Raw genomic sequence first — 23,861 nt, 5'->3', positions numbered from 1 at the left:
TATGTGACAGGGGTCTTGGACTGGCCTGTGTATGCCCCTGGTAGGTGACTCAGTCTCTGGGAACTCCCTGGGCTCTGGGTTAGTTGATACCACTAGTCTTCCTATGGGGTTGCTCTACCCTTCAGCCCTTCAATTCTGCCCTAAATTCAACCATTGTCATTCCTGAGTTCAATTCAATGGTTGGTGTAAATATCAGCTTTTGTCTCAGTTACTGATAAAATCTCTTAAAGGACAGCTATGCCAAGCTCCTGTTTGTGAGTGCATCATAGCCTCAGTAATATGTGAAAAACATATTACTGTCACATAAGTCATGTCAGGCCTTGATGCCCCACACCTGTGGAATAGATCCCAATTTGGGCCAGTCAATGGACTGCCTTTCCTTCAGTCTCTTCTCTGTTTTTGTCCCTGCAGTTCTTTTAGACAGTAACCAATTCTGGGTCATAAATTTAAGAAAAAAGTTTTAGTAAGTAAGATGGTTCAGATGCTCATTCTATCATCAACCTCTTAAACTTTGCTTCATACATAAACATATAATCTACATCCTGGATATTATAAGACTGAGTACACAGACTGATAAACTCAGCATCTGCTGAACTCCTATATAGACAGTAGGAGTCTTACTCTAAGCTTCTCATAAGGAACATGCTTTTAGCAATACTTATTTGTGTTATATATTAATTTCTGGAAGAACTCATGCCTTCAACCTCAACTTCAAATAACCAATATATATTATATATAAATATTTTACAATGTAAATATATTATATGCATATATATTCAGTTAACTAGCACACTAATTGTTTCTGATTAGTAATAAGCAATTAATAAACTCTGAAAATATAAAATATCAAATAATTTAGTACCTGCCAATCCTATGGAAGTTTAAGACAAGAAAAATAACTTCCTCATGAAGTATTGTGAACATTATTCAGAAAATATCCTTACTTATTTATTCTGAGCTGATTTTTGTGACTCATAAGTTTATGTGGTCAAGGTCAAGAAAAGGATATGCAGGTTACAGTCGAGGGCAAATACAAGCATGGTGAGCTCAATACCAACTTGGGTTTAGGATACATGAGACATTGTCACTGTCTTACGAACGTGCACACACACATACCTTTCGTAATACACAATTTACCATGCTTCTTCTACCTGGCTTTGCCAAATTGAATTTATTTATTTATTGATTGATTGATTGATTCCTGATGTGCTCGGGTCTTCTTTGGTAGATAAACTTCTTAAACTGTTTTTGTTTCTTAACTAAAAGTTTTTCCTAAAGGAGACAATAAATAAGGGTACATGTTCATCTGCAAACCCAAGAACCACCCAAGGGATGCTTAGACATTAATTGGTCTTACTATAATTAATAATATGAGCCACACTGCAGTCACCAATCATCATTACAATGGGATACCAAAGGCCTGAAAACTTCCTGCTCTCATCTGGTATTTTATCTTCAATAGAATTAATGTTCCTTGTAGCATTGTGAGGTTAGGTGATAGAAGAAGGTACGATTAAAATTTAGTGCTCCAATGATTTTGTGTATTTTTTTGATACACAAATTGATTGGCTGTATCTGATCCTTTTCAGTGTCTCTGAGAAATGATATGAAAGATACTTGCATGTAAAGAGGAAACACTAATCTGGAATTAAAAGTCACAATATGGATCTCAGCATTTATAACTGTTAAATTTGTAAACATTTAATATAAATCAAGTGGGTGTTTGCTTATATATTCATAAAACAAGGGGAAGGAGATGGTAGCAAGGTATTAAAATAATAAAATCTTTATTAGAAATGTCTTTTAGAGTTATCCTACAGGGCAAGTGCAAAAGCATGCAAATACTGTAGACAATAAAAGTATTTTCTTCACTTTGATTTTGGTGTCTACTCTTGTGAAGATATCTAGTGATATATATGCTTGGATTTTTGTTATGATTTTTTTTTCATGAAAATCCCTGGAGGGGAGTTAGAAGTAACTAGTGAGATTGATTTCTGTCATTGTTACAATTACTATTTATTTCCACCACTGACTCTTCATGCAGACTGCCATATGACACCAGGAATTTTAACAGCCATCCTTAAGTAACTCCCCCATTGGCCTCCTATGGGGTTAAGTTGCTGTAATGGTCTCATTCCTTTAGGGCTTCTACTGGAGCTATCATTCCATTTTTTTTCCTCTGATCTGGGTCACAGTTAATGTGTTATCCTAGGAGGGTTCATATATTAACTAGTTAACATATTAGCAGGGGTTATTGTATCTGATTAAGCCATTGCTACCCACGATGTTGTAGCAGTCAAAAAGACCCCTGAGGATGCAGCACATGATAGACATGTTTGGATGAAAGAGAAACAAAATAAAGAGAATGGAAATGAGTTTGACTCTGGTTAAAATATTGGTCCTATGGCTTCTAGGCACTAAGGGCTAAGACTGGCACTCTATAGATTCTCCCCCCTCCCCAAAATGCCTTATACCTTATGGAAGGGCCAGCCTTTCCTCACACATTGAATTCCCCATAAAACTCAACATGTTTTTATAACATTATTAATAAAACTCTGAGACCAGTGCGATAGCTCAATGTGAAGAAGCTCTTGACATGCAACGTTGAAAACCTGATTTCAGCTCCTGGAATTCTGAGTGGAAAGTGTACACCATACACATGCATGTACATGCATATGCACACAATAATAAACTAAGAATTAAAATGAATTAAAGCTCTTAATTTAGATTTTGTCATAAGATTAATGTGAGTGTTAAATGTCTCTCTTGTATAGAAGTCTGACTTATGATAAGTATATTAAATGTATTTTGTGCAACTTGTTTCAAGTTTCACCTAATTTCATACATACACATATATTCATCTGCACATTTATCTATTTTGGAATCATTTTTATTTAAAATAAAACATCACTTCTTCAAGTCATCTAATATTTTGGTCCCTGGAAAAAAAATCATCTCAGAGACCTCAAGCCGTAAGATGATAATATTGAAATGCAAGTCACAAGCTTCAATTAGGTACAATCAGAAATCATGCAGTGACTTCATTAAGTATCATTAAGAATGATCAAAATATTGCTCTTAGGAAAAATACATCAAAAGCCTTGCATTTACACATTGATTAAACAGGATCTGCGATTTCTAAAATCTGGTATGAGAAAAAAGAATGGAGTAAATTAAGTGCTCATATCCCACTTAGCAACAAGGGAGTGCTTAGCAACGGTAGCAACTGGTGAAGGAAGGAATAAAGAGAGATGGTGAAAAACAAAATATGATCAGCCTAAAAAGGGGGGTTGTCAGGAAATGACAATGTAAGTAATTAGAGATGTGGTGAGGCTGCTGCTTTTCAACGGTGGGCAAATTGACATCATCCTACTTTGTAGATTGATTTTACGTGTGTGTGTGTGTGTGTGTGTGTGTGTGTGTGTGTGTGTGTGTGTGTGATGACATATATTAGAAAGAGTCGTATAGTATATCATCCTATATATAGTCATAGATAAAGAACAAGTCACCAAGAAGATTTTCTTAGCTAGGAAGCTTTCCATAAGTACCTTTTCTTTCTCTGTAAGCCATTTGGGTGTGTGGTCTACTCTTGAGCTTTGCAAGGTGTATAAAATGTAAAGAGGCTTAGGAACAGTTTGATGCACTATCCCTTTGATGGTTCTGTAAGAGATCATTGTTCCTCTAATCACCCTACAATCCCCTTACTTTACATTTGATCTCCTTTGCCTTCCCAATTGCTTCTGGCCACCCTGTGGACATTTTCATTGTGCCATTCACAGTGTTCTTCAGGCACTGAGAGATAACTCCATCACATACTTCTGCCTGTGTTCATTGATTTCACACAGGGGAATCCCACCTCCTGAAGGTCTTAGGACCTATTCTCTTACTCATTCCTTTATTCATCCCAACACTCCCAACACACCAGTACACTGACCCAGAAGCCCCATTTTGATATCATTTCACTTGTCAATTTTAACTGAGTTCAGAGACTACATCTCCGAAATCTATGACATAAACTTTATAATAATATTTCATAATCAATCTAGGATCAAGAATATAATCTAGCCAAAGAGAAAAACACAAATCTTTGCATAACGTGAGAAATCTTCCTTGCTTAAGCCAAATTAATGTCTTCCTTTTAAAAATGATTCTGCAACCTGCATGCAGCCATCAAGACCACTCTTAGTCCTAGCATAAGCTGTTTAAAACTTCTTTGGGAAACTTGGATACTCCTTTTGGGGTTTCAGTCCTCCTTTAAGGATCAGGAAATATCTCAGGGGTTCTTCCTGTTTCGTTTTTCACATAATGTTTGCTGATTTTTGGAACAAATGGATAGATATGGACAACAAAATTTAAGATATAGTAAGAAGCATCCCTAGACCTCATACCTTTTCAGCAAATACTTGCTCGTGTAGTAAATACAAGGCCAAGAAGGAAATTTCACCAAATTGAGAACTCACAAACCAAAAACTCGAAAGGGCTTTTGTATGGCTTTGCTGATATTGCCAAACCATGGGGTCAGCATTAAAAAAGAATAACAAATCTTTTTATTATAGTGAAAAATTTGGATTACATATAGTTTAGTTATCAGAAAATGTTTTTTTAATTATTTTCTTTAAAATTTATTTCTTTATACATACATACATTGTATAGCCAATAATGAGGGAAATGTCTTCCTTTTAAAAAATGGTTTGGTACAGCTACCAATGGAACAGAATTAAGACCCAGAAATGAACCCACACATGGTCTTATTTTTTGACAAAAGCCAAATCCATCCAATAAAAAAAGATAGCTTTTCAGCAAATGGTGCTGGTCTTTCAACATGGAAGAATGCAGATCTCCATTTATCAGCCTGTTTAAGTCCAAGTGATCCCTTATCAAACCAGATCTAATAGAAGAAAAACTGTCTCACATGGGCACTGTTCTTCACTGTTTCGTTTTTGGGATCTCACGCAAAGTTTGGGCAAAGGACACTGTGGTTAGGGACAAATGGATTGGGAAAAGATCTTTACCAATCCTACAACAGATAGACATATCCAAAATTTAAAAGAACTAAAAGTAGACCGAAGACAAATATCCCTAAAAATGGGGTTCAGAGCTCAAAGAATTTTGCCGAATGGCTACCTAAAGAAATGTTCAAATACTTGCACCTCGTGAGAATAGATAAAACTCAGTGACAGCAAATGCTGCCAGGAGAAAAGAAATTTCCATTGTTGAGGGATTGCAGAATTGAAACTCAGTCAAAGGTTCCTCAGAAAATCAAAACTGAGGGCTATACCCCCTTGGGTATATACCAAAAGATGCCCCAACATATGACACATGCTCCACTATTGGGGTATTTTCCAGAAGCTGAAAAGAACACCATTCAACAGAGGAATGGATACAGAAAATGGTACATCTACACAATGGAAAAAAGAATAAATTTGTAGGGGTTGAACTGAAAATATCATCCTGAGTGAACCTAATCATTTATTATAGTGGCTAAGCCCAAATTGGATTAGAAATAAATGAAACTCAAGACGGATGTTTTGCTTTTTCCCTTCTTAAAAGGAAACAAGAATTATTAAAACAAGAAAGGGACACCCATTTTGTGGCCCAATTAAGATTTTGTAGATCGCTTCCTGAGAGACACACAGCCAGAATACAGCAAATAAAGGCGAATTTTGAGAATAGGACATTTGAAGAGCTTTCTGAGACCCATATGTACAATAATGCCAACAACCAGAGCTAGGACATACATAAAGACTATAATTACATGGACTGGACATACATACATGAATATCCTAGTAAGAGCACCATTGAAAAGGGGATAATAATGTTTGAGAAACCGAAAGGAATAACACTTAAATGGAAATATCAATTAATAAAAAAAAAAAAAGCCAAAAAAAAAAAAAAAATACAGGTTGGCCATTATTAAAAAAATAATAAATAAAATAAAAAAAAAATAGGAGACATGGAAAGAGGTTTGAGGGAGGGCCACTCAGAATGGCTGGAGTAATGTGATTCTTCTATTTCCATTAAAACCATATTTTAAACAAAACGCTCAGCAGTTTGATTTTGCCCAAGAGCCAAGTTTCTTCTTTTAATTGTATTTATTTATTATGTGTGAATGAGTGTGTGAGAGAGAATAAGTTTATATTTGTGTGTGTGTGTGTGTGTGTGTGTGTGTGTGTATACACGAAGGCACACACACGTGCGCGCAAGCACTTCCAGGAATGTCATTGCATGAGTATCATTAGGAGTTTCAACGACATATCCTGAGAATCCTTGTTCTTCTACCATGTAGGGTTCAGGAATGAAACTCTCGGGTCATTTGGCTTGGTAGCAAGTGCTTTCGTACAGTGTGCCATCTCAATGTTCCCCAGTGAGTTTCTGGACCATGGCTGTGAAGCTCATTACCTGCTTCAATGGTTCATTTGGCCAAATCTTTATGTGGACTACATTTGCAGTACTGTAGAGATTTGGACTGCTGTGTATCTATTAGTTAAAAACCATTTTTTCAATTGACTGATTAAACCAAGTGAAAATCCCCCATGTCGTGCACTGGCTTAGATACACGTATGCGGTATGTGCAGTGACAGAGCCCTTCTCCCTGTGGGTGCTACATGAGACACTTCCTACCTAGTCTTCCTTTCCCTTGCACTTCAGGAGCATCCCAGCGATTTTTCAGTAACCATCAACTTGCTTCTTGAGAACCAAGTATTTCTCCTGAATTTTCATCTTCTCATCTGTCAAAGCCATTTCTCTCATTATCTAAAGCTTATAAATTTTTAATAGGGCATCACTTCTAATCTCTCAAAACCTAAATTAATCTTAATAAAATTTCATTCTATCTTTCCCGGTTATGAAAGCCCATAAAATTCAATTCAATAGTAGCCCTCACATTTTCAGTATTTACTAATGACTAAGACGTCTTGCCATATAATTGTGTTTAAAATAAGTTGATGACAAGAAGGAGGTTGGAAAGCAAGAGAATGTGGAAAAAAAGAGAAGTCAGAGCTATGACCACAAGGAAAGGAATGAGCAAACATGAGGTATGCGATTGCATACAACACATATCCAGACAGAAGTAAAGAATTCTTCTCCAGTGCCAGCAATGGAATTGGAAAACCTGGAGTATTAAGTTAGTAAAAAGTAAAGAGGGAGTAAATGGGATGTGTTTAACCCTTTGTACTGAATCCTTTTCTCTCTAAAAGTTGAACAGGAAATATTTCCAGCTGACAGCTTCTCTACTCACACTCTCTCTTCTGGGCCTTCAATATTTTATCCGGATAAAAACCAGATACTACCTGAGCGTCAGAGTGTGCCTCTCAGTGTGGCATTCAGACTTCTTTGTTGCTATTGCAAGGACCCTGAGCATATTTTTAAGCTTCATTGTGAGCCACTACCATTAGATCGTCTACCAGCCAGTGTCACTAAGTTAAGAGAATAATACAGGGTAGTCAAGGAAAGCACCAAAAACCCAAATGTCAAATCTGATTGATTAAAAACAAGGTAGACAAATCAGCAAGGACTTATCCAGCAGAGCTAGAGAGTAAGGTCAGACAGGGCTGTTTTCTTAAAATATTTGGTATTTTCAGAAATTGATTACTTAGTCAGAGCATTAAGAAGTAGCTGGGCGCATTCATTTAATGGGCCAGTGCCTCTTGTACAGGGATGGAGTCACCACATTCAATCTCATCTACTCCTTGTTAAGCGTGCTTCTCCTGGAGCATGTTTATTTATTACAGATGCTATAAGCAGAAACTAGAAACTAGAATAATAAATAACTCCCTAAATGGGCTTTTGTGTTCACTACCACCCATCGTTCTACTTCCCAGCCCCCATTTTGATAATCTCTATGCACAGTCTTGTGTCTGTGCAAGACCAAAAAAGTTCCTTTATGCCTGAGAGTGCACTACGGTGAACAGTGGCTCAGCAGGAAGGACATGACACACACTGGGATGTAGAGTGTTCTCCTGATCCCGAATCTGCCAAGAAGCTGTGCATGTGTTCCAGTCTTACCATTTGGATGGGCTGCGTCCTTCTAAGGGATAACCAAATATGGCAGAACTTGCACAAAGTTACAGGAACAAAGGTTGTCTGTGTTACTCATCCTCCTATTAGAAACAAGTTCCAAAGGAAAAATGAGGGGTATTTTGGAATGCAGATCATGAAACAATTGGCTGAATTTAATTGTGAACCCTCAAGAAGATACAGCAGACAGCAAAGTGTTTCGTGATGTTCCTTCAAAATATTTGTGATCTGGTGAAGTTCATTGGAAGGCGACTGGCTCACTACTGCATGCAATTTGCATATAACTCCTTAGTTCAAGCCCCACTGTCCATCCCAACTTAAAGCTCTATGCAAGTCTCTCTCTTCCCTTTACTCCCTTTCCTACCTTCTTTCCTTCTCCCCTCCTTTTACTATATGATTGCTATTGTTGCCATTGTTTGGAAATGAACCCCAAACCACACAAATCTTAGCCAACAAGTTTGAAAGTTCCTCCTTTGAAAGAGGAACAATTTGATGAAAATAATCTCCTTCCAATGGTTTGTTCTGATTTTCAAGTGTGTTGGACATGATTTTATTTCTCATATATTCTTTGATGAATATGAATTGTATATATTCAATCTTATGTTTATTGTAGGTCATCTAATATCAGATATAAGATCATGGAAACCTTGACTCTTTACATGTTATATGTATGTGTTACATGCATATATGTGTATATATATACATATATATATATTAAAATTTAAAATCTATCTTATTATAGAAATTTGCACAATTCTGTCATATTCCATCATCAACATGAATAAAACTTTCGTTTTCAAGAACATGACTTTATAGATTTATATAAGTAAAGGTGTAAATAAACTTGAGAAACATCATATTTTCTAAGAGTAGACTTTTTCTACCATTTCACAGTGACCTTATTACATAATTAAACATTCTAAACATGCGATTTGACCCTTTGTTTGCCCGACAACAGTTTTGTATCCCAGCCCTAATCACTCTACGGTCAAGGCACTACCATGAGAGCATCCCACATACAATGGGCACTAAAGGTCATAGTTTATATACCCATATTGCAGGGTTTATAATTAAAACGTATGATACTGTCCATTTAAATAAACTTCATGAAAGTTAAGCAAATTTGATATAAAAGTCAAACATACTTGAGATCCCCCCTCCCAGTTCATTTTTAAATTAGACTTCACCAGGCGATTAACAGGAATGCCAGCTCTTCAAAGGAAAGCAGGCCCGGTTCTCCCTGCTTCACAGGAACCCAGCCCTCCCCTCAGTACAGATGGAGCCTTTATTCTCCAGAAGTTTTTCAGGTGCTGAGCCTGTCCACAGGAAGGAAATCATCTCTGCTTTAGGAGTCCACGCCTGTTTTTAAAAAGCAATGCTGCTCCATCCACTCCAAAGCCAGGAACATCAAATACCTCCCTCTGCCAGGCAGCTTGGCTATTCCCCAGGCGTTTTCAATCTAGTTGAGTAAAACAAAAATTGCATAATTTGTCATTATTTCCAAGGAATGAGATGTGCCTTCTACAATCCCTTTCGAGTTAAGTACAATGGTGCCGAGCTTCCCGTGAATGCCAATGTCTTCTTTCTCTGAAAGAACAGAAATAAAGAATGGAAAAAGAAACACTCCATTGATTGCCTGAAACTCCCTGCTCTAGGCTTTGTTCCTGGGATATTTTTGTCTGTGTTTTTAAGGTTAGGTAGCAAGAAAATGGTTTTCCCAGTTATTCACCAAAGACAATCCAAACTTGCTGAGAAAATTTGGGACTGGAAGCCAGAACCCATTAGCCAAATTTAAGATTTACAACAACAAGAATCATATCGGTGCAAGCAAGCCTTGTCTTACAGCATCATTCAGCTTCCTAAGTAGGAGTTGTCTTCTGGTAATGTGTCCTATGCAATTATAGGAAAAAAAGGATAAGAAACCGTTTTACAGTTTTACGTATTTCTAAAAACATGAAGCGGTATGATTTGAAAGAGAAATATAAGGAATTCTGTGACTCCTTCTACAGTGAAAAGCTTGAAATCAGTGCAGAAATAAGAGTGGAGAGTAAAGAGAACACAAGCTTAAACATTGGAAACTAAGACCAATGTTTAGCTTAAATCTTATCTATGAAGGACACAGGAACCACCGAAGCGCCTACTATCTCTTTTGTCTGTGATATGGGTGATCAATGGCTGCACGGAAAGGGAAGAACTGATCAATGCTTTTTCCTCTTTTCACAACCTTTTGCTAAAGCTGTGCAAAATGTGTCATGCATAAAAAGTATGCAATTTTCATGTAATTAGAGAAACACAAGATGAAAATGAGTTCCATCAGAGCAATCAAGAATGGTAATGTGGCGTGTGTTTGTCAGTGTCGATTTGTCATGAAGGCAAAATCCAGCAAGATATATGAGTGTGCGTGTGTGTGTGTGTGTGTGTGTGTGTGTGTGTGTGTGTGTGTATTCTGAAATATATACCTTTCTCTGTAGCCAAACATTTCAATAATTCATATATATATATATATATATATATTCTGAAATATATACCTTTCTCTGTAGCCAAATTAATGCATTTCAATAATTCTTCTGTTTTTGAGAACTATAAAATTAGGAAGTGAAGATTAGATCATTTTTTTCTTTTTGTTCTTTCAAAGACTAGAATCTTAATTTATGAGAAACACAGAGCTTACAGAAGATATTTATTTATTGGAGGGTCAGATTTACAGCAAGAGGTGATAGGTTTACAATTTTGTATAAAATAAACACTATAATTTATTGTGTCTAAAAATATATTTCCTTCATACAATGACACCTGCTTCTGGTCACATCACCAATTCCTAGAAAGCAAAGCTGTTGCGCTATTGTTTCTATTGTTTATACATCCTGGTTCCACCATTTTACACACACACACACACACACACATATATATATATATATATATATATATATACATATATATATATATTTGCAATAGGGCATACATTTTTCTTCATTACAGATTGGTCTTTTCTTCTTTACTTCTTTCATTAATTTCTTTCATCGTATTCATTTATCATGCTACTTGAAGCAGTTTATTGAGCATCAAATTGTGTCAGGCATGCTGAATTCTCTAGTGACAGAAAAGTAATGAAGTCATGACTGATGTGCCCAGACTGATTCTACTTTCAGGGTACAGAGACAATTAACAGAATGTGATAGGAATTAATCAGGATGGATTTGGGAATTCAAGGAATGGTTGAGATTGCTTCCTCTATTAGAGACATGGGAAGATTTCTATGGAGCTCCATCTTCCCCTTAGGAATTAGAACTGATGTGGTAGAAGGACATCTCTTCATGTAACAGGCAATGGCAAAGGACTGAAAGGCACAGCAACTTGATCGATCAGTGCAAGCTCAATGGTAGAGGTCCTCACAGGTCAGGCTAAGCAGCTAAAGTGCTTTCCTGGGAGAGCAAAAAGGCTTTTCATTAGTTTATGTAGTATTAAGAAGTGATCAAGTTGATACATGGAAGGAAAGTTGTATGTGCATTATGTAGAATGGGTTTCAGTTACACCATCTGTTGGGAATCTGTTTGCAAAACTTAGATGAGACACAGGATGACTCAAGTATGTAGTTATTAGTGGTGTGTGTGTGTGTGTGTGTGTGTGTGTGTGTGTGTGTGTGTGTGTGTGTGATGTCACATGGGAATTTATGAAAAATTAAGATAACTAATGGCTGAAAGTGAAGTGGGAGTGGACTTTAGATATTTATTCAAGCAATAGTGTGAATATTATTATATGCATGAACCACACAACACAGAACAGGAAAGAAATGTGATAGAAAATAATGAGCTACAATTTTAGTGTGGGATAAAAGTAGACATTTAAGTTAGCAACAACTGGACAAAAATAAAACAAAACAGGAAGAATAAAAGAGCAGCAACAACAAACCAAACAACAACTACAACAAAAACAAAAAAGCTAAATATCGGAAATGCTGACACTTTCTGAAATACCAAGAGTTTTAAGTCATAAGATCAGTGCTGAAAAACCTTCATTCATTTGTTAACACATATTTGTTAATGAGTTACATATCAAAATTTATTTATTGAGTATCTACATCTGATTTTGTTAATGTGGGGAGAAGCAAAATTTGAATCTGGTTATTTAGATTAGATTTTTTTAAACAAACCTTGTTTGGCCACTTGTGATTTCTTAGATGGAACATTTTAATTAATTCTAAATCTTTGTTTCCCTGTCTGTGTACCTGGACTGATGGGTAGTTAGCCTATAGTATTAACATGAGATTTCTAGACGAACACCACAGAGTGTCCCATTCTGTTCCTGATATAATCTATAAACGTCAGAATTAATGTCTAAGTCATAATATGTATCTGAACTGAGGGTAGGAAAAATATCATTCCTATAAGGCATATGCATTATTAAAGTTTTTTAAAAAATGTTCATAATAAATGGTTTCTTCCCCAAATGTTATCTTTTGCTTACCTTCTTCTCTTCTTTTATCTACTCATACCATATTGGCTGTTAAAAGATAAATTTGTTGAAAGCAAAATTGCAATCACAGGTGGAGTGAACAAAAGTTAAAGGTTTTGTTTGCTTACAAACGTGGATATGATACCAGGAAGCTATCAGATTTGTGAATTCCACACAGGGGATGGAGCTACTGACCCCTGGTAGGCACTGCCACACATAGTACCCCTCTCTCTTCTGTTTGCAAAACAGGTATCTTTGTACTTTGGTCTTCAGAATGGAGAGGCATCATCAGTTCAATGAGCACGGGCTGAGCTTTGATAATAAAAAAGTGATATTCTGATTTTCTTTCTCGGGATGTTCAGAATTAGAAAGCTTGAAACCTGTAAGGGAAGGAACTGTGGGGCAGGATGCTTATGGAAGAAAGTGAAAAGAGAAAGGAGTAAAAGAAGGAGGGCAGGACAGGGACCACTTGAGTTTATAGGCATGGAAATGTGTTACTTATGGGGAAATTATGCTGCCATTTCCCGCTCACATTCACTTGTGTGGATCCTCTCGGCAGTCACCTCTTCAATACACAGTACCTTCACTCTCTGTGATCACTTTTCCAGTTTTTTTATTGTCAACATTTGGTATAATCACTGCAGAAAGAGAGTCAAGTAATGATGGTGTGGTTGTTTATGAAAACGTTTTGATCTAATATTTTGATTTGATAATCAAAATAGCTATGAAAAAACTAGTCAGAGTGCTATCTATAACTCTTAGGATTATTTCCTTTTCCTCTTTTCTTTGTGTGTAACATTGATGTTCCCACCCACATGGTTGAAATTTTCTTCACTCTGAAGACAAAATATCTTTATTTCAGAACTTTTTTTGTCCCTTCAAAATAATTCCTTGTCACATTCCCCTTCTTAATATAGAGTTTTATTTTCCTTTATGACAAGTGACACATTCAAGATTGTGAAGGCACAATTTCTCTTCTTAAGGAATAGTGTTGTTTTTTTCTTAAATTAGCATGATTTTTCTTGAATATATTACAAACATAAAACATTGATTGCATTTTTGCTAGATATTTGAGCTTATTATTCTTATTGCTTAAAAAACTCATACATGAGGCACTATAATGTTCGTGTCCTTTAGCATGAACATGACATCACGCAACATTAGTCACTGAAAGGCCAAGTGTCAAATTGAGTGGAATTGGCTGATTGTGTTACCACTGCCCAGGTTCTCCATTGTAATCTAGAAACAGCTATAGATGGTACAAGAAGCAGTAGGCTGTGCTTTGCCTGATTTTCACTTGCTAGCATAGGTTGCTGCCTGGATTAAGGTCATAGCAGAAATTTTGGCAACTCTGTTAAACCAATTTATCTATTTCCGCATTCTCTGTGGACAAGATCCCAAAGTGATTTGGGAATGAGGCACCTTGTTGTTCTAACAGCTTGGAAAGATGACTTTAAAGTTCTGAGTAGCTCCAATCGAGTACTTGAATACTCAAGCCTTCTGCTCATTCCTCAGGTCTATTAACACAAGGACTGTTTTATGTGAAGTTTGTAATCTTCAGGTTCATTCTAATTAACCATTCATCTTTGGGAGGCAATACTAAAACATATATCTTTGTCTTTTTTTCTCTTTTCATATTGAATCTGAGTTTTTCAATTATTTTTGTTTTTTCTTACCCCAGATGTATAAAATATATGAACTTATCATCATAATTAGGTTTTCTTTTGGAAGAAAAATCAGGAAAAATATCGAGAGTTGGTGAGCAAATTTTATAAAAAAAATGGGGATGTAATCATAGGAGGTCATGTCACACTAGGTTATCCTCTTGTGTCTTATGTGTTGATTCAAAACAACAACAACAAAAACGACAACAAAAATTAGCTAGTTCCTAAAGAGCTAATTACCTAAAGCCTCAGTTGGATTGAGGAACACTGGGCAGAAAAATTGACTTAACTGATGATTCCTGTAGAAAATTCTAATGAGGATGTCTACAAACCAAAATTACCAGAGTCTACCAAAACTTCCAGACCACAGGAGAACTGACCTGCTGATGGACTTTTCCATCTCTGCAGTTCCCTTCTTTCTACCCCGTACAGACACGAGACCTGCCCATACTACATCTCCACAATCTCCTGCAGTTCATCTAGCTTTTATCGACTGGCACCTGCTAGCCTTTCAAGCTTCTTCATACTTTTTGTTGCTCTTCTCTTCTATGTAAGAAAATTCCCATCCACAGCATATGAATGGAGAGGATGTGTGTGCTTTGGCTCAAAGTACATAGGGAATGGCCCATCAAGAGGGGGTAAAGAGATGGCAGTGGCTGGATCAGCCTCGTGTGGTGGTTTTGTCCAGTGAAGACAACCAGAAAGTATACCTAGGACAGGAAGCATGTCCAGCCCCAGTATGACCCTTTCTGTTAGTCATGTTGCCTTTCCTAATGGTTCTAAAATCAGTAGAAAGTTCTCAAAGGTTCTAAAGCATTACACAATTTGGACAGCAGGTATCCAGATGCATGGGAATACATATTCCATTAACCTGAACAGACTACTTCAATCCTTTAGCAAAGATTTGACTCAAGCTCAGATTATGCAGTAATGCTCCAAATAACAAATGCCAAACCTTGCCTGGATTTCTCATGTGGATAGGACCGCAGACCTACTGGGTGCGGAAGAAAATGCTTCCAGACTATTCGCCATCCCTCTTTTCATCTGTAAGAAAGGAGACTGTGTGACAACACAGCTGGAGTTTAAAACCGTGGAGAGTGACTCAAAAGGCAAAGAAAAGTATAATCAGAAATAATGAAGCTTAGATTTTGTGCGTGGGTGCCTCGCATATTTACTTTGGAACATTTACCATGTATATTCTTGATTAGAAGGGAAGTGTCCCTAGCTGTAATGATTATAGTGAGTCATTTGTGAATAATTGCTCTTGAGTCTTGAAAATGGCATTTTTTAAAGGAAGTATGGAAGCTTGTAAGGGAGCTGGGGACTACACAGGAGATGATGATTCCACCCAGATATATGATATTAACTCAAAGGAAGTATGCTAGCCTCTGGTCTTGGGGTCATGCAGTGATCCCTGGGCCATGGAGTACACATGTTAATAGCAAATATTCTAAAGTTGAGAAAGCAGGGTACATTACCCAAGACCCAGATGGAAGATGTCAAGAAAATAAACTTGTCACCTACCTCTCCCCACTACTCCCTGCTGATAAACAAGGCCGTGCCACTGGGTCTGTTTATCCTAAAGTGGGAGAACATGTACTCACTACTAGCCAAACACTGCCAATGTCACACCCCAGCGACACAGGGCCATCTGTCCAGGTATTATGCATTTTGATTTTTTCTGAATATACAAAAATGTGATTAAGGGTGACCACTTGCACTCTCCCCTCTCAGACATCTACCTGAGAGGGTGAATAAACTTCAGAACTTTCTAGTGGAGAAATTGAAGACACCTCTCTAGTGGAGAAATGTGAAGCTGTGAAGAAATTTGCTACATAAAAGTAAGTGGATCCAGAAACCATGGTTTGGGGTAGACCAGTACTTCCCAAATACGTCAACTGAAGCATTCCTTCCAGTCTTAATATCAGGTAAAGGAAGTCATTGGATATATATGAATGAAATTTCATCTCTAAGAATACATATGGTGGGAGGCAGATGAATTAAGTTTGTCTATTTACTGGACAGGAAAGTCAGGAGAAGAATTACACTATCTACAGTGCAAACTAAGTCCCCACCCAATAATGATTATGCAGCATAACCCTAAGAAGTATTTCAGGTGAGGGTGTTGTGTCACATGTGCATTTGTCGGTGGCAAAGAGGAGGGAGACTATGTCTACACTGAGTGTTCTGACCTATGAATGTTAGTCATTAGTAGCCTAACGTTCCCTGACAAAAAGTGAACCAAAGACGATCTCTAGTTTGGAATCAGAGAGCCTAGAAAGGGAACTAGCTCGAGATGACCACCAATCCAGTGCCAAGAAGGCCTGGAGGAGTGGACCATGCCCACAATGACTCCAGCCTGGTGACATAAGGAACAGGTAGGGTATAACACTCCAGTGAAGAGTCTTGAGATGACCCCAGACATTTAGAGACCCTGGGAACTACTAAGATGAGAAAGTAAGTGTTAGAAAAATGGAAGAGAAAAAAGCACAGAGAAGGATGCAAGCACAGTGAAGTGAGGCAGAACGGGAGACTCAAAGATGTGGCATAATGTTGTTTTGCATTGTATAAAAGCATTCATCTGTCAATAACATTTTGTTTGCCTATGAGCTTAGACAGGAAATAGGGATGTAGAAGTTCAATATATAGAGAGAATTGGGGGGATTGAGTAAGGTGTGGGAAGATTCTGTCCCTACACAGAAGAAGAGAGATTGTATGAAACTTAGGACCAAGCAACTAACTCCATGGCAGTTAGAATAGAATACATGGGATAATGTTATGAGATTGTCAAAGAATGAGTCAAAGCTTATGGACAAGATGTTTGTAAGTATAATAAAGTTATACTCAGAGTTATTGTTTCTGGGATCAGATGTACTGTAAACACTCACAAAATAATGGCATCCACCTTTTAGCATGTAATCCAAGATTAGGACACTAGATTCAGATTTTAGATAAAATTTGTGGACATGGGAATCAGATCAGAAAGCTAGGCTAGCAGATTTAAGCTTAACACTTAAGCAGAAGCCAGTCAGCAACATCTAGAATGATAGAACTGAAGCCTGAGAGAACCTGAGGGACAGATAGGAGGTCTGGTCTCTTTGAAAGAGAGTGAAAGCAAACTGGAGCCTCAGGCCCACCACAAGGTGAAAATCTTCTCAGAACAGCAACAACAATAGAGCCATAGCCTGCTGGCCAGCAGGGATTCAGAAGGTCAGTGTGGCCCACACTACAGCCATAGCAGCTTTAGCAACTGTGCCAGGACAACTAACTCAGCTGGCAGGCGCCAGAACTTCAAAGCAGTTTCTCTCAGGTTTCCACCAGCACTGCCACCTCTGGGGAGGCCCATGGGCCCAGAACTTCTGGCCCTTTCCATCTCTTCAGAGCAGAATAATTTGGGTGGGACCAGCAGCCCACTCTATGAGATTGCTAAATTGCTGATGTCACATTAAAACAGAATGAGATGCAAGTTGAGAAAGCCTGGCTCTGTGCAGGTAAGGTTGTAAGTTTAAAAAAAATAAAAGGGAAGGGACACTGAGCATAAAAATGTTAATAAATACTTAGTTGAAAAAACTGAGAAAGTGAAGCCCTTAAGAAGAGACTTAGAGATTAAAAGGAAAAGTAAACTTTTTAAAATGGAGAGAAACACAATGACACCATGCCTCTGGATTTCATATGATTTGGTTTTGCTTATCAGCATACAAATGGGTTGTTATTTCAATAATGTTTTATGTATCCTATTTAGGAAAGATGACAATAGGGGTGACTTGAGATAGAATAGACTGAAAAATTAGATGCTAGAGAAGAGGTCCTGGGACAGAGATTAGAGAATCTGGAACCTTTCGAGGATCCTGAACCTAGAGCAAAAGCAGGAAAGGAGGTTCCAGTTTTGAAAATTCACAAAGCCTTGAAGAATAAAAATGGAAGCTCAGAGAGATGTAGTATTCTGGGTAAAGAATGCAGAATCCGCTTAATGATGTTACCTTCGAAGGGAGTCAAACCATAGATTATATGTATATTTGTAAAACATATACATATGTTGTTTGGAGAATTAAAATATGTACATAGTCAGAATTTTGAAGGGTTTCTGACTTAAATTCTGAAAGGAATAATTCTGAAATTGCATATTTGGTAGAGATAATGGTTATTTTGGAGATGCCTTTACAGATTGAGGCTGATGGCTCTTCAACATGTGTAACCTTTAGAATAATAACAGGGTTTTTTGACATTATGGCATAGAAAATGTTACAGATACATCTTACATTCTTACAGGGCAAGCAATTATGGAAATCTAACAGAACATTTAAGGAAATTCTTAAAGAACAGAAAGGGGTAACAAAGATGCCCAGAGATAGATTATAAAATGTGTTACTGACTTTAAATTTCTTGAGTGTTAATGAACAATAAAACAACTACTGAAAGTCATTGAGTTTATACATATGTTTCCACAAGAAAAGAAAACTATGGATTCCTTCTAATTTTATGACCAGGGAAGACCCCTGACTGTCTTGACTACAGACAGGAAGAAAGAAATCAAGAAAACCAAACAGGACAGGGAACATAATTTGCTGGTCCCTCCATCTGAAACAGCTCTGAGATTGAAAGAGACATGAAAATGTCGCCAGCTAGAAACTCAGCTGTGTATGGCCAATGAATCTTTGGCTACAAAATCCTCAAGGCTTGTCATGCCATCTTTCTATTATGTATATAAGTCTATATTACAGTTTGGTTATACTATCCAAATTAATTTATAAAAAAAGACAGATGCCTTACATGCTGTAGCACACATCAGAGAATCATCTTTAACCGAATCGTGGAAACTGCACATAACATACTTATGTTAATGCGGAAATTTATAAGACCTTTGAAAGTTTATATGTTCACAGGGCAAAACAACGAGAAAAGTATTCCTGACAACTTTAGGATGCTGAAGTTCTGAGGCATTTTTATTCTGCCATCCTGCCTGATCCTCCCTCGGACTGCCTTACTACTTGTTTCATCAAAACCTGCTTCCTGGACACTTTCAAAGAAAGACACTGACGCCAGTGGATCCCAATTTATCTAGTTCCCCATAGTGTCCTAGTCAGGACTTCAGTTAAACCTGGAACTGTCTCAGTCCACAGAGACTGGACAGCAAATTTTATAGCTAGCTTCCTTAGTACTTGAACATTTCCTGATTGTCTTAGTCCTGGCAAAAGAAAAACTATGTCCAAAATCAATAGAAAGCAATTTGTTACATTTGTTTATTTATGTATTCATTTATTTATTTTCTTTACATACCAATGTCCACCCTTCTTTTCTCCAGACAACCCTCCCATAGCTCTTTGCGCTTATTCCCTCCTATTCTTCTTTTTAAGAAGGGAGAGCCCCCTGTCCCTGAGAATCAACCAACCGTAGCACATGAAGTCCCTTAGGACTATGCTCATCATCTCACACTGACGCCAGACAAGGTAGGGTAGTTAAGAGAATGGGATCCATAGGTATGCAATAGATTTGGGGACAGCTTCTGCCATTGATGGAGGGCCTACATGAAGACTTAGCTACACATCTACTACATATGTGCCAGGGGCCTAGGTCCAGACCATACTCTTTGGTTGGTGGTATAGTCCCCGGGCATCCCCAGTGGTCCAGGTTAGTTGACACTGATGGTCTTCCTCTGGATCCCCTAGCCTCTTCTTGTTCCTCAATCCTCCCCCACCCAACTCTTCTACAACACTCATCCAGCTCTATTTAATACTTGTCTGTGGGTCTCTACATCAGTTTCCAGCTTCTACTAGGTGAACCATCTCAGAGTACAGTTATTCTTCTATGTTCTGAAAACATAACAGAATATTGTTAAAAGTGTTAGGGATTGCTTCTTGCCCATGGAATGGGTATTAATTTTGACCAGTCATTGGTTCCCCATGCCCTCCATCTCTGGTCCATCTTTGTCACATACATCTTGTAGGCGGGACATGTATTGGGTTGAAGGTTTTGTGGTTGGATTGTTTGCTTAGTCATTCACAGGGAGTGCTGCCTGGCTTGAGGACATGACCACTTTGGGCTTCATATCCTCCACTGCTAATTCTCAGGTAGAATCACCTCTTAGAACTCCCTGGGAACTCCCTTCCCAATTCTCTGACAAGTCCTTGAGATGCAACCTCCTTGCCCACTTCAGATTTATTCTCTCTCCTCTGTTCGCAGCTACATTTAATACCTCTTCACGATTCCCTTCCCCATCTCTTCTCCCATTCTGTTTTCTTCCTCTATCAACCCCTGATATCTATTTTTTTTACTTATTCACTTTATATCTCCCTCACTGCCCCCTCCCACTAACCCCCTTGCACAATTCTTCCACACATCCCACCTCCTTTTCTCCTCTGTTCAAGTCAGGTCACCATTGGTTATCCCTGAACCCTGGATATATCAAGTCTTGGCAGATCTAGGGGAATCCTTTCCCGCTGAAATCAGAGAAGGCAGCCAAGCTAGAAGAGAATTTCCCATATAAAGGAAATAGCTTTGGGGAGAACCCCAGCTCCATTTTTTGGGAGACACACCTGAAAACCAAGTTGCATATCTGCTATATGTGTGCTGGGAGGCCTAGGTCCAGCCAATTTATGCTCTTTGGTTGGTTATACAATCTCTGAGATACACAAGAGTGAACTGATAATATTGGTCTTTCTGTGGAGTTCCTATCCCCTTCAGGGCCCACCGTCACCTGTTTTTCTATGAGTTCCCAAGCTCCTTCCACTGTTTGGCTGTGGCATCAGCAGCTGTCTGAGCCAGCTGCTGGGTGGAGCCTCTAAGAGGACAGCCTTGCTAGACTCCTGTCTGCAAGCAAACAGAGTATCAAGTGTCAAGAATTGGTGCTTGCCCCTGGTATGGGTCTCACGTTGGGCTAGATATTGGTTGTCCATTAACTCAGTCTCTGTTCCATGCTATTCCTGCATTTCTTGTTCAGAAGACAAAATTTAGGGTCAAAAATTTTGTGTGTTTTGGGGGACAGGTTGGTGTCCCTATAACTCCACTGGGGTTCCACCCTGACTTCAGGAGGTAGACTATTCAGGTTCTATATGCCCAATGCTGTGAGACACAGCTAATTGATTCTTACACAATTCCTTTATCCCAGGTCACTATATAGTCCAGGAGATGCCCCCTACCTCTCAATCCTGACAGTTGCTGATTACCACTCATTCTCATGGCCATCTTTGAATCTCTCCTGTCTTTTCCTACTCCTGATCCTGAACATACCCCATTCTCCACCCTAACCCTTCTCCTACCCAGTTCCTCCCTTCTATCTGCCTCTTATGACATTTTACTCACCTTTCTATGTAAAATTCAAGCATCTGTACTTTTAACTTCCTTCTCGTTCAGCTTCTTTGGGTCTGTAGAGTGTGGCATGGGTATCCTGTATTTTATGGCTAATGTTCACTTATAAGCCCTATTGGAACTTGGTTGCCTCACTGAGAATGCTCTCTATTTGGATAAATAATAATCCATTGTGTAGATGTACTACATTTTCTTTATCTAATTCTTCAGTTGAGGGATATCTAGGTAGCCCATTAGCATGGAGAACTCTAGGTTCTATGTGACCTGTTGCAATGGTCCTCTTAGCAGAGTGTCATGGTCACTTTCTCCAGGACAGGAATCTGATCTGGAGCTAATGACCATCCTCAATTGAACATGTGCAACTTAACAGTTCTTCTGCTGGTGGCATAGTGGACTGCCCCATATTTTATGTTAAGATTTTTATAGATTTAACAATTTATTTGACTGATCCATTCATTTCTTTTATTGTATCTTCTACACCTGAGATTCTCTTTTCTAACTTCTGTATTCTGTGGGTGATGTTTGCATTTGTTGTTCCTGTTCTCTTCCTGAGGTTTGCCATAGCCATGGTTTTCCTCAGTTTGTGTTTTCTTTATTGCTTTTATTTCTACTTGAGGCTTAATGGTTTTATTTATTTCCTTCACCGGTTTAATTCTATTTTCCTGGATATCTTTAAGGGACTTACCTGTTTCTTCTTTAAAGGCTGCTATAATCATTGTAAGATTGAATTTAAGGTCATTTTCTTGTGTTATAATATCCAGGCTTGCTATAGTAGGGTAGGTCTACTTTAAAGGTTCCCTGGCTTTCGTTGTTTTTGTTGTTTTCAAGGGACTTTAGCCATCTGGATGGCTTTGGTCTCTGTATGTTCTTGTTATAGTAGGTATTGGGAGGATGTTTTAACCTCCATAATTTTCATGTGGCAGGCCTCTATTAGATATCCTTTGGCTTTGTGGTTCCTGATCTGCAGGAGCTACAAGTCTGTATAATTCAGGAGCCACAGATCCATTGAAGATGGACTGAGAGTTTGTGGGAGAATGGAGGTCCCCCTGGGATAGAAGGCTGCTCAAGAAGCTTGACTAGCCCCAGAGAACTCAGCATGCAGGGAAGATGGGTGAGGGAAGGGAAGCAAAGCTGTATGCTTCAGGCTCAGCAGGTCTGATGAAGGTATGAGGAAAGGTGATGGGAGAATTTACCCAATAGTTATTTTGTTTCCCCTTCTGACAAAATTTCAAGCATCCTCCATTGGGCATTATTTGGCTTCTTTGGGTCTGTGGATTATAGCATAGTTATCCTATATTTTATGGCTAATAAATAAGTGAGTACACACAATAAATGTCATTTTGTACCTGGGCTCTCATGTTGATATTTTCTTTTTTTTCTTTTATTGGATATTTTTTATTTACATTTTAAATGTTATCCCCTTTCTGGGTTTCCCCTCTGGCAACCTCCTATCCCATCCCCCTCACCCTGCTTCTATGATCGTGCTCCCCAACCCACTCCCTCACTCCTTCCTGCCCTGGCATTCCCACATACTGGGGAATCCAGCTTTCACAGGATGAAGGGCATCTCAGCTTTCACAGGACCAAGGGCCTCTCCTCCCATTGATGACGAACAAGGCCATCCTCTGCTACATATGCGGCTAGAGCCATGGGTTGGTACATGTGTACTCTTTAGTTGATGGTTTAGTCCCTGGGAGCTCAGGAAAGTCTTGTTGGTTGATATTGTTTTTCTTCCTATGGAGCTGCAAACCCCTTTAGCTCCTTCAGTCCTTTCTCTAACTTCTCCTGTTCTCAGTCCAATGCTTGATTATGAGCATTCATCTCTGTATTTGTCAGGCTCTGACAGAGCCTCTTAGGTAACAGACTGAAGGAAAGTTCATAAAGAGACCTTCCCACCTGGGGATCCATCAAACCCAAACCCAGACACTATTGCAGATGTCAAAAGGTGCATGCTGACAGAAGCCTGATATAGGATAATATTTTCTAGTTCCATCCATTTGTCTGAAAAGTTCATGATATCTTTGCTATTAATATTTGAATATTATCTCATTGTGTAAATGGACCCTATTTTTATCCATATTTTTGTCTTGGTTATTTTCAGTTTCATTCTATTACAAATAAAGCTCCGATGAATATAGTTAAGCTGTGTCCTTCTTGGCTCATGGAGCATTGTTTAGTTGTACGTCCAGATGTGATACAGCTGGGTACCGAGGTATAACTATTTCCAATTTCCTAAGAAACCATCAGACCAATTTCCAAAGTGGGTATACAAGTTTACACTCCAAATAGCAATGGAGAAGTGTTCCTTTGCTCCGCATCCTTGCCAGCATTTCTGTGCCTTGTTGTTGTGATTGTAGTCATTCTGATGTGTGTAAGGTGAAATCTCAGTGTTGTTTTGATTGCATTTCCCAACATTTCCTCAAGT

The 23,861-nt window shown here is 38.3% G+C and overlaps 1 non-coding gene across 1 annotated transcript; it reads left to right on the top strand.

Annotated features, from left to right (window-relative positions):
* The first annotated feature begins 16,226 nt into the window (after nt 1–16,226).
* On the top strand, nt 16,227–16,356 carry LOC116885055. Its single transcript, XR_004385939.1, has one exon. It is a non-coding gene; the product is annotated as a small nucleolar RNA SNORA17 (small nucleolar RNA).
* Nucleotides 16,357–23,861: the final 7,505 nt, after the last annotated feature.

The sequence above is a fragment of the Rattus rattus genome, chromosome 15 (assembly GCF_011064425.1).
Source record: "Rattus rattus isolate New Zealand chromosome 15, Rrattus_CSIRO_v1, whole genome shotgun sequence".
Taxonomy (NCBI): domain Eukaryota; kingdom Metazoa; phylum Chordata; class Mammalia; order Rodentia; family Muridae; genus Rattus; species Rattus rattus.
Note: the sequence above shows the minus strand (reverse complement) of the source record. Positions and strands in the feature narration are given on the sequence as shown.